The sequence below is a fragment of the Danio rerio genome, chromosome 5, assembly GCF_052040795.2.
Source record: "Danio rerio strain M-AB ecotype USA chromosome 5, GRCz13ab, whole genome shotgun sequence".
Taxonomy (NCBI): domain Eukaryota; kingdom Metazoa; phylum Chordata; class Actinopteri; order Cypriniformes; family Danionidae; genus Danio; species Danio rerio.
This window is the reverse complement of record NC_141025.1, coordinates 27,934,004-27,945,541: the sequence shown is the minus strand read 5'-3', so window position 1 is coordinate 27,945,541 and position 11,538 is coordinate 27,934,004. Positions and strand designations below refer to the sequence as shown.

Genomic DNA, 11,538 nt, shown 5'->3' with positions numbered 1-11,538 from the left:
GTAAAGGCAGGTGCAGCTTGACTAGTGTATTCCACATGTTTTAAATTGAATTCTTATGTTTTCTTTATAATAGGTTAATTATAAAATGTATAAAATATATAATGTATTAGTTAATATGCAAAAAGTAATGTTTTCTATTTATTTTTAAATAATAAACGAGGAAATTATTCATGGAAACTTTGTAATGTTTGATATATTTACCTTCGGCCCACGACCCTCAATCAAGTTTGTTTTTTGGCCCTTCATAAGAAAATATTTGGGCACCCCTGGAATAATTATAAAGCTGCCACATCAGAGCAGCAGTATGTCCACACCACATCAAACAAGAATGAAGGACATATTAAAAATATTGGCTTAACGGATGGTCTTTTTAGGATTGTCACATTAAATTACCCCTCCCTCTTACCTCCCACAAGACCACCCATAATCAATCTTCCACTTGTAATAGACATGCCTGAAAAAGCACAAGCGCAAACTATAGTACAGCATGAGCTGTTTAGTGTTTCCATCACATATTTTGCATATTTTACATACAGCCATCTCATTATAGCATCGTTTTGAAGGACTCCCCTAAAATATCCCATCGCTTCTTGCTCCTATACTTCATCCCCTGGTCATGCTGAGACCATAGGCTGAGACATGAGTGGGAAGTGACTTGCGTATGCTTTGGATTGTCCTGGCTGGATTAGGCAGTGTGTTCGGTTACACTTTTTATTGCAGAACAGTTTTGGCTGAACATTTCACAAAGACTCAAAAAGTGGATGGAAACCAGCAGGACACCAACCATCATTGTGTAACTTGGCATTCAATATAAGCATTTTTGGGTCATGTTTTAAATGCTAAACCACTCCTACCAGTCAACTGGAAATCAGGCTTTGATGTTTTCTGTGGCCAAACTATCATGGCGCCAATTTGACAGTCCATGTAATGGGGAAGTCTCATCAGATGCTTTTTAATGAGGATCTATTTCTGTTTACCACCTCAAGGCATCAGCACTTTAGCAGTTTTTTTTGGTAGTAGGCTAACAGGCGTCACTTTTGTGTGCTTTTTTAATAGTCTGTATTGAGTAAAATGCCTGACAGCTTCAGTATCGGGACAGTGTTGAATTACATTGTAAAGTTTTATTGTGCAGTCCACTGTTTTTATGCTTTTCCTTTACTGTGTACACAGCCCTGGAAAAAAAAATAAAAAGACCACTTCAAAGTTGTTATCAGTTCTCTGGATTGGTCATTATTACAATATAGGAACAGGTTGAAATGTTTGTGTTTTATTTGATAACTTCTGATCATTTGTCTTCACTATTAGAGCATTCATTTGCAATAAATGACAATAAATCAATGTTAAAATTCTTTTTTTCAGAGCTTGAATATTGGGAATATATAGATACATAAAAGGTGTTTTATTCATTTTCATATGTCTTATACCCTTTTTTCTTCAGGGGTCACCACAGCTGAATGAACCGCCAAATGCAGCATATGTTTTACCCAGTGGATGCCATTCCAGCTGCAATCCAGTAATGGGAAACATCCATTCCCACTCATACACTACGGCCAATTTAGTGTATTCAATTTACTTAAAGCGAATGTCTTTGGACTTGTGGGGTAAACCGGAGCACCCGGAGGAAACCCACGTCAACAAGGGGAGAACATGCAAACTGCAAAAGAGACGACTATGTCACCCTTTAAAAGGTGTTTCACATATTTTAAATTAAATTAATTAAAGTACAACTTTTATAACTGTAACAAAGTTGAGAATATCAAAGTTGACATTTTCCATAATCTTGTTCTTTAACTCAAGATACTGACCTCAAACCAGATAAGCATGGCATGTTTATTTCTAAAAGAGACTTGTGTTGTTTTTCATCATATTATTACTTTAAAAAAGCGAATGAGAAATTTACAGAAATATAACAGAGTTGAGAAATGATTAATACACTATTGGTGTATCTTAAAATGTGTACCAATGAATAAGAGAATACTGCCTCAATGTCTTCCACAGTTTCCCGCCAGTGGAAGTGACATCACATGCTTTATGTTTCAGTGCTTTAAAGTTCAACCTGCCTCTTTATAACCGATGTAACAGTTAACCAGAAAACAGGGACAGACAAAAAAACTGAATTGAAATTACAAATAATACAGAAAATGCATGTTGGACGCAAATTGCAATTTAACTCCTTACATTTATATAGCACTTTTCTGGACACTCAATCCACTTAACATACTTTTGGGGAGAATCTCCTCATCCACCACCAGTGTGCAGCATCCACCTGGATGACGCGACGGCAGCCCTATTGCACCAGACTGCAGATCAAAGGAGAAACAGAGTGATGAAGCCAATTCTGATATGGGGATGGTTAGGAGGCCATGATAGACAGAGGCAGTGGACAAATTTGGCCAGGATGCCGGGGTTAAACCCCTACTCTTTTTTTTTTTGAAGGACATCCTGGGATTTTTAACGACCACTGAGAGTCAGGACCTGTTTAATATCTCATCCAAAAGAAAGCGCTGACTGAGTAGAAGAGAGTCCCCTTCACTATACTGGGGCAATAGAGCACAGAGCACAGGTTGAGTGCTGGCTTTCCCATGTGTTCTGCCATCCAGGTACTGACCAGGTTCAGCCCTGCTTAGCTTCATTGGGCAACCATGTGAGAGTTGCAGAGAGTTAGCTGCCAGCTAAACTTGGTAAACACGCACAAAAGTGGAAAAACACATATCATTTCAGGACAATTCAGAAGGTGGGCACAGTCAAAAAGAGGTATAGTGAGAGTCTTTATTTTAATAATTCATTCATTCATTCATTTTCCTTTGGCTTAGTTCATTTATTTATTAGGGGTCGCCAGAGCAGAATGAATGAACTTATACAGCATATGTATTAAACAGCGGACGCCCATCCAGCTGCAACTCAGTACTGGAACACACTCATACACTTGCACATTTACACACATACACTACAGCCAGTTTTAGTTTATCCAATTCACCTATAGCACGTGTCTTTGGACTGTGGGGGAAACTCCACACAGAAATGCCATCTGACCCAGCCGGGACTTGAAGCAGTAACCTTCTTCCTAACCACTGAGCCACCATGCCACCTTTACTTAAATATTTGAAACAAAATGTCTCTACATACACATACAAGCATTATTTATAGAGATAACTGATATCCATTGTGTAATTACCCAAAATAGTTTCATTAAAGTTTTTGTTTCAAGATGGTAATGAAGTCAATATTTGGTGGAAAAAACACGATTTTCCATCACAACAATTAAAAAATGTTATTCTGAACTGAAAATGTTATTCCCCTTATGATAAAACAGCTGTTCTATAGATGAAGGGTGTTGAAATCTCCCCTCATAGAGATACAGCTTTATTTCGAACATTGCCTACATTCTGAAGCATTTCAATTATTTCACGCCCTGCTTCTGTAATGGATAAATCTGCAAATTTATGACAATGCTTTGCTATGACAGTTTTATGTCTTGTGTTCAGCTGCGCTGCCACGATGGCTGAGACTACAGAGAAAGATCCACACACTGGATTACGAGAGATATGCCATCTGCGGCCATCCACTACTGATGATCAAATCTTTATTGGGCAAGGGGCAACCCCGGCTGTCAATCAGCCATACTTCAAAGAGGGACCGGGCAGAGATCTGTGGGACGGAGAGAGCGCTGATGCCAGTCTGAAGTTTGTGAGAACACTAACAGGCATTGTGTGTAACTGAACACCGAGGATAAACAGTTGCTTTAAACACCCAGTACTGACCACTGAGGTGTGACTGGCTGAGAAGCCAAAAGATTTTAATCCTTAAAATTGTTTGACAATACGTTTCTATTCTATTCTACTCTGTTTTGAAGTAAAGGATATTTTCATAACATTTGGCTCACAAGTATTTGTCTTAAGAGACGATGTTGGGTCGAAGAATTTCAGGAAACCATTTTAAAGTATTAACGTAATTTATTCCTAACTTGAGTTGATCATTTGGCACATGTGCAAATTTATTATAGCGAATTGAAGCAGTAAATGATTTAAACGAATTTAGGACAGAAGAACACTGTAAAAATGCTGGGTTCCACACAACTCGTTCATGCTGTTCCAACAAAAATTCAAGTGAATCGAACATAAAACAGTTAAGTTGTTCCCAAAAAAAAACTCAAGAATTGTGTTGATTCTGCTCATTATAAATAAGTAGTCCGAACAAGCAATTTTATTTTATTGACCTCATTTAAACAGGCGAAGAACCATAGTAGATTAAATTAAAAAATTGTCAAAATTTTGTTTTATCTTTGTTTGTCATGTTTTTAAGAGTCTTTTAATATTCCCCAGTAACACTTTGAGTAGGCTATATTAATGAGTGCCCTATAAAGGGTTACAGAGACTGCGTTTCTGAGGGGACTTTCGGGGTACCCTTTGTGCCCATCAACTGGCGAAAATGGAGATTCTTCTTCTCACTCCATAAAAAAGCTTTTTTGGACAGTTTCTGGAACATAAAAAGATTGGGTGATGCGGTGGCGCAGTAGGTAGTGCCGTCACCTCATAGCGAGAAGGTCGATGGTTCGAGCCTTGGCTAGGTCAGTTGGCGTTTCTGCGTGGAGTTTGCATGTTCTCCCCGCGTTCGCGTGGGTTTCCTCCGGTCGCTCCGGTTTCTCCCACAGTCAGACATGTGGTAGAGGTGAATTGGGTAAGCTAAAATTCTCTATAGTGTATGAGTGTGAATGAGTGTGTATAGATGTTTCCCAAAGATGGGTTGCAGCTGGAAAGGCATCCGCTGCGTAAAACATATGCTGGATAAGTTGGTGGTTCATTCTGCTGTGGCGACCCCGAATTAATAAAGGGACTAAGCTTAAAAGAAAAAGAATGAATGAAAACAATTCTTAATGTCATTCATGTGAAAACATCTGTCTGTACTTTCTTTTTAAGAGTTTATTTGTCTGTTTTGGGACATTCCAGTGACAGCTCCATTCAGAGACAGCTAGGACACAAAAATTATTTGGGACATATAGACATCCGGTTTTAACAACAAACAAAGCAGTATCGAATTCAGGAGTTTGTCGATGTCTGTGATGGTGACGGCATGCTGTTTGGAGTCATTTTCCTCCAGTGAATGAGTGGCCTCAGAGCATGGCCATCTCTCAAACACCTCAGCTGTTTATTTAGAGGGGCTGTGATGAATAGTCGGCCGCTAACAGGCTGGTGCTACTGGACATGTTTGGACAGTGGAGGTGGGAGGAATGTAGTTAAACACTGGCACTGAGAAGGTGTGAGGAGAAAGAGAGAAAGAGAGAGAGAAAGAGGTCTAGAGCATATCATGCGATGTGGTCATAGATGGTGCAATTCAGAAATGAAAAATCTGTTTCATTTATACCTTTTAAACTGAAGCATTTATTTTTCAGAAAGCTTTTTTTTGTAGCTTCACAATAAAACAAACAAATAATAGGTTACATTTAGTTTGAAATAACAATCTGTAAACTATTCTCAGATGGCATGGCAATTCAAAGGTTACCATGGGCCAACTTTGGTCCGCAGGCCCTAGTTTGGGCATCTTTGATATAGTCACTATTAAACTTGATACGTTTAAAAACTCAAATCTATTACCTCAAAACACTGATTTAAACTAAATGGTGGCAATTTATGTTTTATTTTGCATTAAACAAATAAATAACTCACACTAGTTATGTAATCAATGCATAATTAGTAGGCCCATATAGAATCTGTAAATGCAGAAATCCAGATTTTTAGCCCATCGTTATGTCTATTTATTTACTTGTGTAAATGTGCGTAAATTTATACATATTCTGTTTTTGTTTTTTTTTCCAAATGTACATACAAAGCATATTGTACAAACATTAATGGACTTTTTTTTCCTCAAAAGCAAAGACAAAATAAAAAAACAACATCAGAGAGGTAGCATACATACACATCCATATACCTATATACATACATTTATACTCTAAAGCATGCATCTAAGAAATGTAAGGTAGAGACCCCAGAAAAATAATCCCCAGATTTTTTAAAAAGTCCTTTGTGATCCTCTGACGCTGAGCACTATTTTCTCAAGGGTGCAGTAAGAAATAAGTTAGTTGATCCAATGTGTGTAGATGGAGGTGAGATGATTTGAGTTCATTCTTATTCAGTTTTTAAATTAATTTCAGTAATAGTATTGTTCAATATGTCTCTGTCTATTACTATAAAGTAATATTTTCTGTCTTTTATTAGATGTATTGTATGAGATACTTGCTTTGTTTACCAGTGGATCTAATTGGATTTGCATTGTAAGCATTAAATAAAAGTTTAAAAAGCTACTATTTTTTATTTCATATATTACTTCTAAAACTATTCTGCATAAATCCGCAGATTTTTGAAAAATAACAAATAATGTCAGCAGATTCTGTCTGGTTGTTAACTTTCAATTCATCACAGACAAGCATCAGTTTCCAATAGATATTATGGAGCACAACTAATTTTATATCAGCATGATTTCTGAAGCATCATGTGACTTTGAAGACTGGAGTAATGATTTTAATTAATGAAAAAATATATGAGTTACATGAGAGTTCAAAGAGATCATTTTACAACACATTATTTTAATACAGCAGATGTTAAGATGTGTCGTTTCTGAAAAATGAAATATTGTTAACATGATCTTTCAATAGGACAGACCTCTTAATACACAGGTTCATTGCTACTCTTGTTAAAGATTGCTTGCATTTCTAAAAGCTAAATGTTTGTCCTTCTACTTTTTTTTTTAATCCTTACAAAATGAATTCATTATTATCACATTCATCTCTGGAGGTTCAGTTTCTTATTTCCACATTGTAAAGAATGGAGTTTGAAGATAAACGTTATCAGTTGAAAGCCTTTTAATAATTTTTCGAAAAGGTCTATTATTATTTTGTCATCTGTATTTTCGAACAACAGCAAAAGGTACAATAAAAAATTTGCTCCGAAGGTTACTTGAGTGAATTTTCTTGGAAATGCTTCATCCTGTTGTATGAACAATTGTTTGGCGCATTGTTCGAGGTACCGAGAAAAGCATATTATGCATTTGTACTTGATAAAGAATAAAATCAATTTCATTGCTACATCTGCACATCCAGAATCAAATACAGCTTTCTTTCATAGCCACTGATTGATGCTAGGAGGTCAACGATAACTGCAGGCTTCAATGTACTTGGATTCAGATGAAGGTCAGTCCTTAAGAATCTCTGAAACTATTCTAATGCTCAGAAACCAGAATCTGCCACAAATATATCTGCACTGTCTGCGTTTTATTAGCTTTATTATTCTTATTTAATATATGCAAACTCATCATTGTCAAGTGTCATGATTATAGCATTTACATTTATAATTATTCATTTAAAAATAATCAAAGAATTAAATAGATTTAGAGTATGTGTTTGGGTTGGAGGATATGAATAAAACCAAAGTCTAATTAATAAGGTTTAATGTGGGTTACTCTGCTTTATTGATCTGGGATCATTGGTAAATATATATATATATATATATATATATATATATATATATATATATATATATATATATATATATATATATATATATATATATATATATATATATATATATATATATATATATATATATATATTCCTATATACATAAATATAGGAATATAGGATTTAGGTTTTTTTCATGGGAAAACTGAGGCCGTTGTGTAAGGCTTGAGGGGAAAGGGCTCATTGGAACGCAAGTAATCCCATGAACACCCAGGCCAAAAAGACAGTATTGATGTTTTTGTGCAGTGAAAACCTACTCTGGTAGATTAGGAAAGGTCTGCCAGGCTCAGTAAACCTGTGATTAAAAGCTGTAGTAGTCCTTAGAGTATTAAACATGAATCTGGGTAATGAACACAGAGCGAAGGGGTAAATAAAGGAAGCTTTTCTGCAAATTAAATTAGATGTACTGTAAGCATTGCTTTATTCTGGGGGTCTTACATTCGACATGTGACATTCTAGTATTGGAATGTGTCTGAAGAACACAACAAATGTAAAGATTTTATGTTTGAATGACATGTTGATTTTATGCAAATGTTTCTGCAGATGATACTTCAAATGTACGTACTATCAAAGTTGTTTGTTAGGAGTAAAATGAAATGGTTCTTAGTTATTTTAACTATAGTTCTCAAATGAACAATAAGAAGAAAAGTGCTATAGACCATCACCTGAATGTCAGAATCAATAAGCCATATATAACCTTTTATAGCACACTCCTAAATGACTTCATTAGAGGATAATTCCCTGAATTAAATCTCTTTCATCAGGTGCGGTAAATATAAATCTGCAATACTCATATTTATTACCTCTTGAACTGCAGAATGACATTTACATCTTCCATAATTCTTTCTGAATGTTTTAATGAAATGATGCATTTTATTTCTTTAAAAATAAAAATTTTAGAAAAATTTCAGTATGTACTATTCACTAGATGCATGTGTATGTATTATATGATTTTAAAACATTTAGGCTGATCTTCATTTCATGCATCTGAATGTTTCTTCAGAGGAAACCTACAGTGTGCTATGAAAAGACCTTGAAGCTTGCTTTGATTTCTGAATGTCATCCATTTCTTAATAGGATAATAGTTTTAATGTGTGAAAATTGATTTCCTTCCCTTAGCCGCTAGTATTTTTTTCTATTTCTGTTCGCTTCGAACAAGTGATTTACTCCCTTTATATTAAAATGCCTGGATTGATTTTGTAATGCAATAAAGCCAATAAAACTATGCTTATTTAAGCTTTGCAAGGGCTTTGCTGTGTTTATTTGCCAAAGTGTATGGGTGAGGACAGAGTATGGGTCAGGGTAAAGTCCTTTGTAAAAGGAGAATCAAAAAGCAGAAAGGAATAAGCTCAGCCATGTGTTTCTTTACAGTGTAGCTGATTAAACATATAGAAATAAATGTATTTGTCAGTTGTCAATTTTAATTTCTATTTTTCCAGATAAAGCATGAGACTATTTAACTAAGAGTGAAAGTTGATTTATGCTTGTTTTGTGTGTCAAACTTGTGGTGATGAAATGTTAACAAATAAGATTTTTGATTTATTATTTTATCTGTGATGCTTGGGTCTGCTAGTGTTTGTACAAAAAAATCTGAAGCTGTAAATAAAACACAATGTATTGGAGTTATTTCAGTATTTAAACTGAATTTATACAAATTGTTTGAGAAAATTGAAGAGTTCACATGCAAAAACCTCTAAATGCTGTCTGAAATTTTCTACTAAAACAAGCATTTGTACTAGGAAGAAGTTTTTGCATCAAACCTCTTTAATTCCTTAAAATTTCGGAATTTAATCTTTAATATTGTGTATATTCAAATTTTTTTTTTTTTTTTTTCATTTCTTAAAGTCAGGCACTGAACCAAGGATTTGAATCCTTTTTGAATCGGTATTCTGATTTATGAATTTTTTTTAGCTTATTGAATAAATTAGTATGTTTTTTTCTCTATTGTTGTGTTTATAAGCATGCACACAAAAGGTTTTCTGGTTTGACTCAGACCTTAGCGGGATCTAAGAGCTTGAGAAATGTTTGGAATTTATCTTGTCTGCCTGTGAATCTGTCATCAAACCTACAATTGTCCCTAAACATCGCGTTTATTCTAGTTTCAGTCCCCATGCAGCAGTGGCTTTGTTAACTCTCCGTGAAACAGTTTGAAGTGGCTTTCAATAAAAGGTTGTTGAAATATTTGCAAAGCTCTACAATGAATGTACATGAAGTGACACCTTGCCAAATGCTGGTGGGTTTGAAATGAAACTGTTAAATGATGCAACCATTCAATATGTGTTTAGCAACAATTGACATTTTTACAAGGGAAAGTAACAATGAAGATTGATATTTAATTTAAGAATTTATATTTCATCCAAAATTATTTTGAGCTTTCTATTCTTTCTGAAAATAAATCTGTTTAAACATTGACAATAATACTAATATAAATATTAATTATAAATATTACAAAATCAGCATATTATAGTGACAGCAGACTGAGTAAATGGCTGATGTATATTATATGAAAATACACTCAATTATAAATCAATTTACATATATTTTACATATTGTTTTTACTGTATTTTGATTCAAATAAATGCATTTAATAAATGTTTTTTTTCTAGACAAAAGTCAGAAAGCCAGACAGGCAGAAGGAATTCAGCACAGCATTCATTGGTATGATGGAGTGAATAAATAAATAAAATGAGCAGACGACAGGCTTGCTTTAATGTTAATGAGGCATATTGATCAAAGTCAACAGTAAAAATCGGCAGACAGATAATGGGTGAGTGGAGGCTTCCTCTGGAAGAAGACGTCAAATATGGAGTGAATAAAGACTGTCATTAGAGGAAGGTGATTCAGGAAATAAGTGTTAACCTAAGTGACAAGATATGCTAATATCCTTAAGCTGAAAAGCTGGTTAGCAAATTACCCAAACAGCCTTTAATATATATACAGTTGAAGTCAGAATTTCTGAATTAATAGCCCCCGTTTATTTTTTTCCCCAATTTCTGCTTAACGGGGAGATTTTTTTTCAACACATTTCTAAACATGATAGTTTTAATGACTCATCTCTAATAACTGTTTTGTTTTATTTTTGTCATGATGACAGAAAATAACATTTTACTAGATAATTTTTAAGACACTTGACACAAAACACAATATCGCAAAGCATTACTTTCTAAAGTAACTTTTCTCAACACTGTGTATATATGTACAACAAACCATCATTATAATTTACCTAATTACCCTAATCTGCCGAGTTGACCAAATTAACCTAGTTAAGCCTTTAAAGGTCAATTAAAGCTGTGCCTTGAAAAATATCAAATATTATTTACTGTCATCATGGCAAAGATTAAATAAATCAGTTATTAGAAATGAGTTATTAAAACTATTATGTTTAGAAATGTGTTGATATTCTCTGTTAAACAGAAATTGGGGGAAAATGTTAAAAAGGGGGCTAATAATTCTGACTTCAACTGTATGTGTGTGTGCGTGTGTGTGTGTGTGTGTGTGCGTGTGTGCGACCCTGCATTACAAAACAAGTCTTATGTTGCACATGTATATTTCTGGCAATAGCCAAATATACATTTTATGGGTCACACAATCATTGTGTTTTTATTTCATGTTAAATATTAGTAGAATATTAAGTAAAGATCAAGTTCCATGAAGACATTCTGTAAACTTCCTATAGTAAAAACATCACAACTCAGTGTATTATCACTAATGTGCATTGCAAAATGCTTTTAAAAAAGATTTTTTCAGTATTCAGATTTTTTTTAACCCTCAGATTCCAGATTTGCACATAGTTTTATCTCTGCTGAATAACAAACCATGCATCAATGGAAAGCTTATTTCTACATTTATATGATGTCTAAATCTCAATTTCAAAGATAATGACACTTATGGCTGGTTATCTGGTTATCTATCACTGTCTTTCGTGTTATCCAGACACAAATCAATTAGGTTAATGTTAAAAAAAAAATTGGATGAGCAAAAGTAAATTGAACATAGAACAATTGTTGTCTCAAAAAAATCTCAAGAAT

The 11,538-nt window shown here is 34.3% G+C and overlaps 1 protein-coding gene across 1 annotated transcript in view; it reads right to left on the bottom strand.

Moving 5' to 3' along the window:
• Positions 1-4,913: 4,913 nt before the first annotated feature.
• araf (A-Raf proto-oncogene, serine/threonine kinase) overlaps positions 4,914-11,538 on the bottom strand; it is a 53,853-nt gene continuing 47,228 nt past the window's right edge. Inside the window, exon 18 of the transcript XR_015490049.1 lies at positions 4,914-5,246. The gene's annotated coding sequence lies outside the window, so the exon portion shown is untranslated. The remainder of the gene's footprint in view (positions 5,247-11,538) is intronic.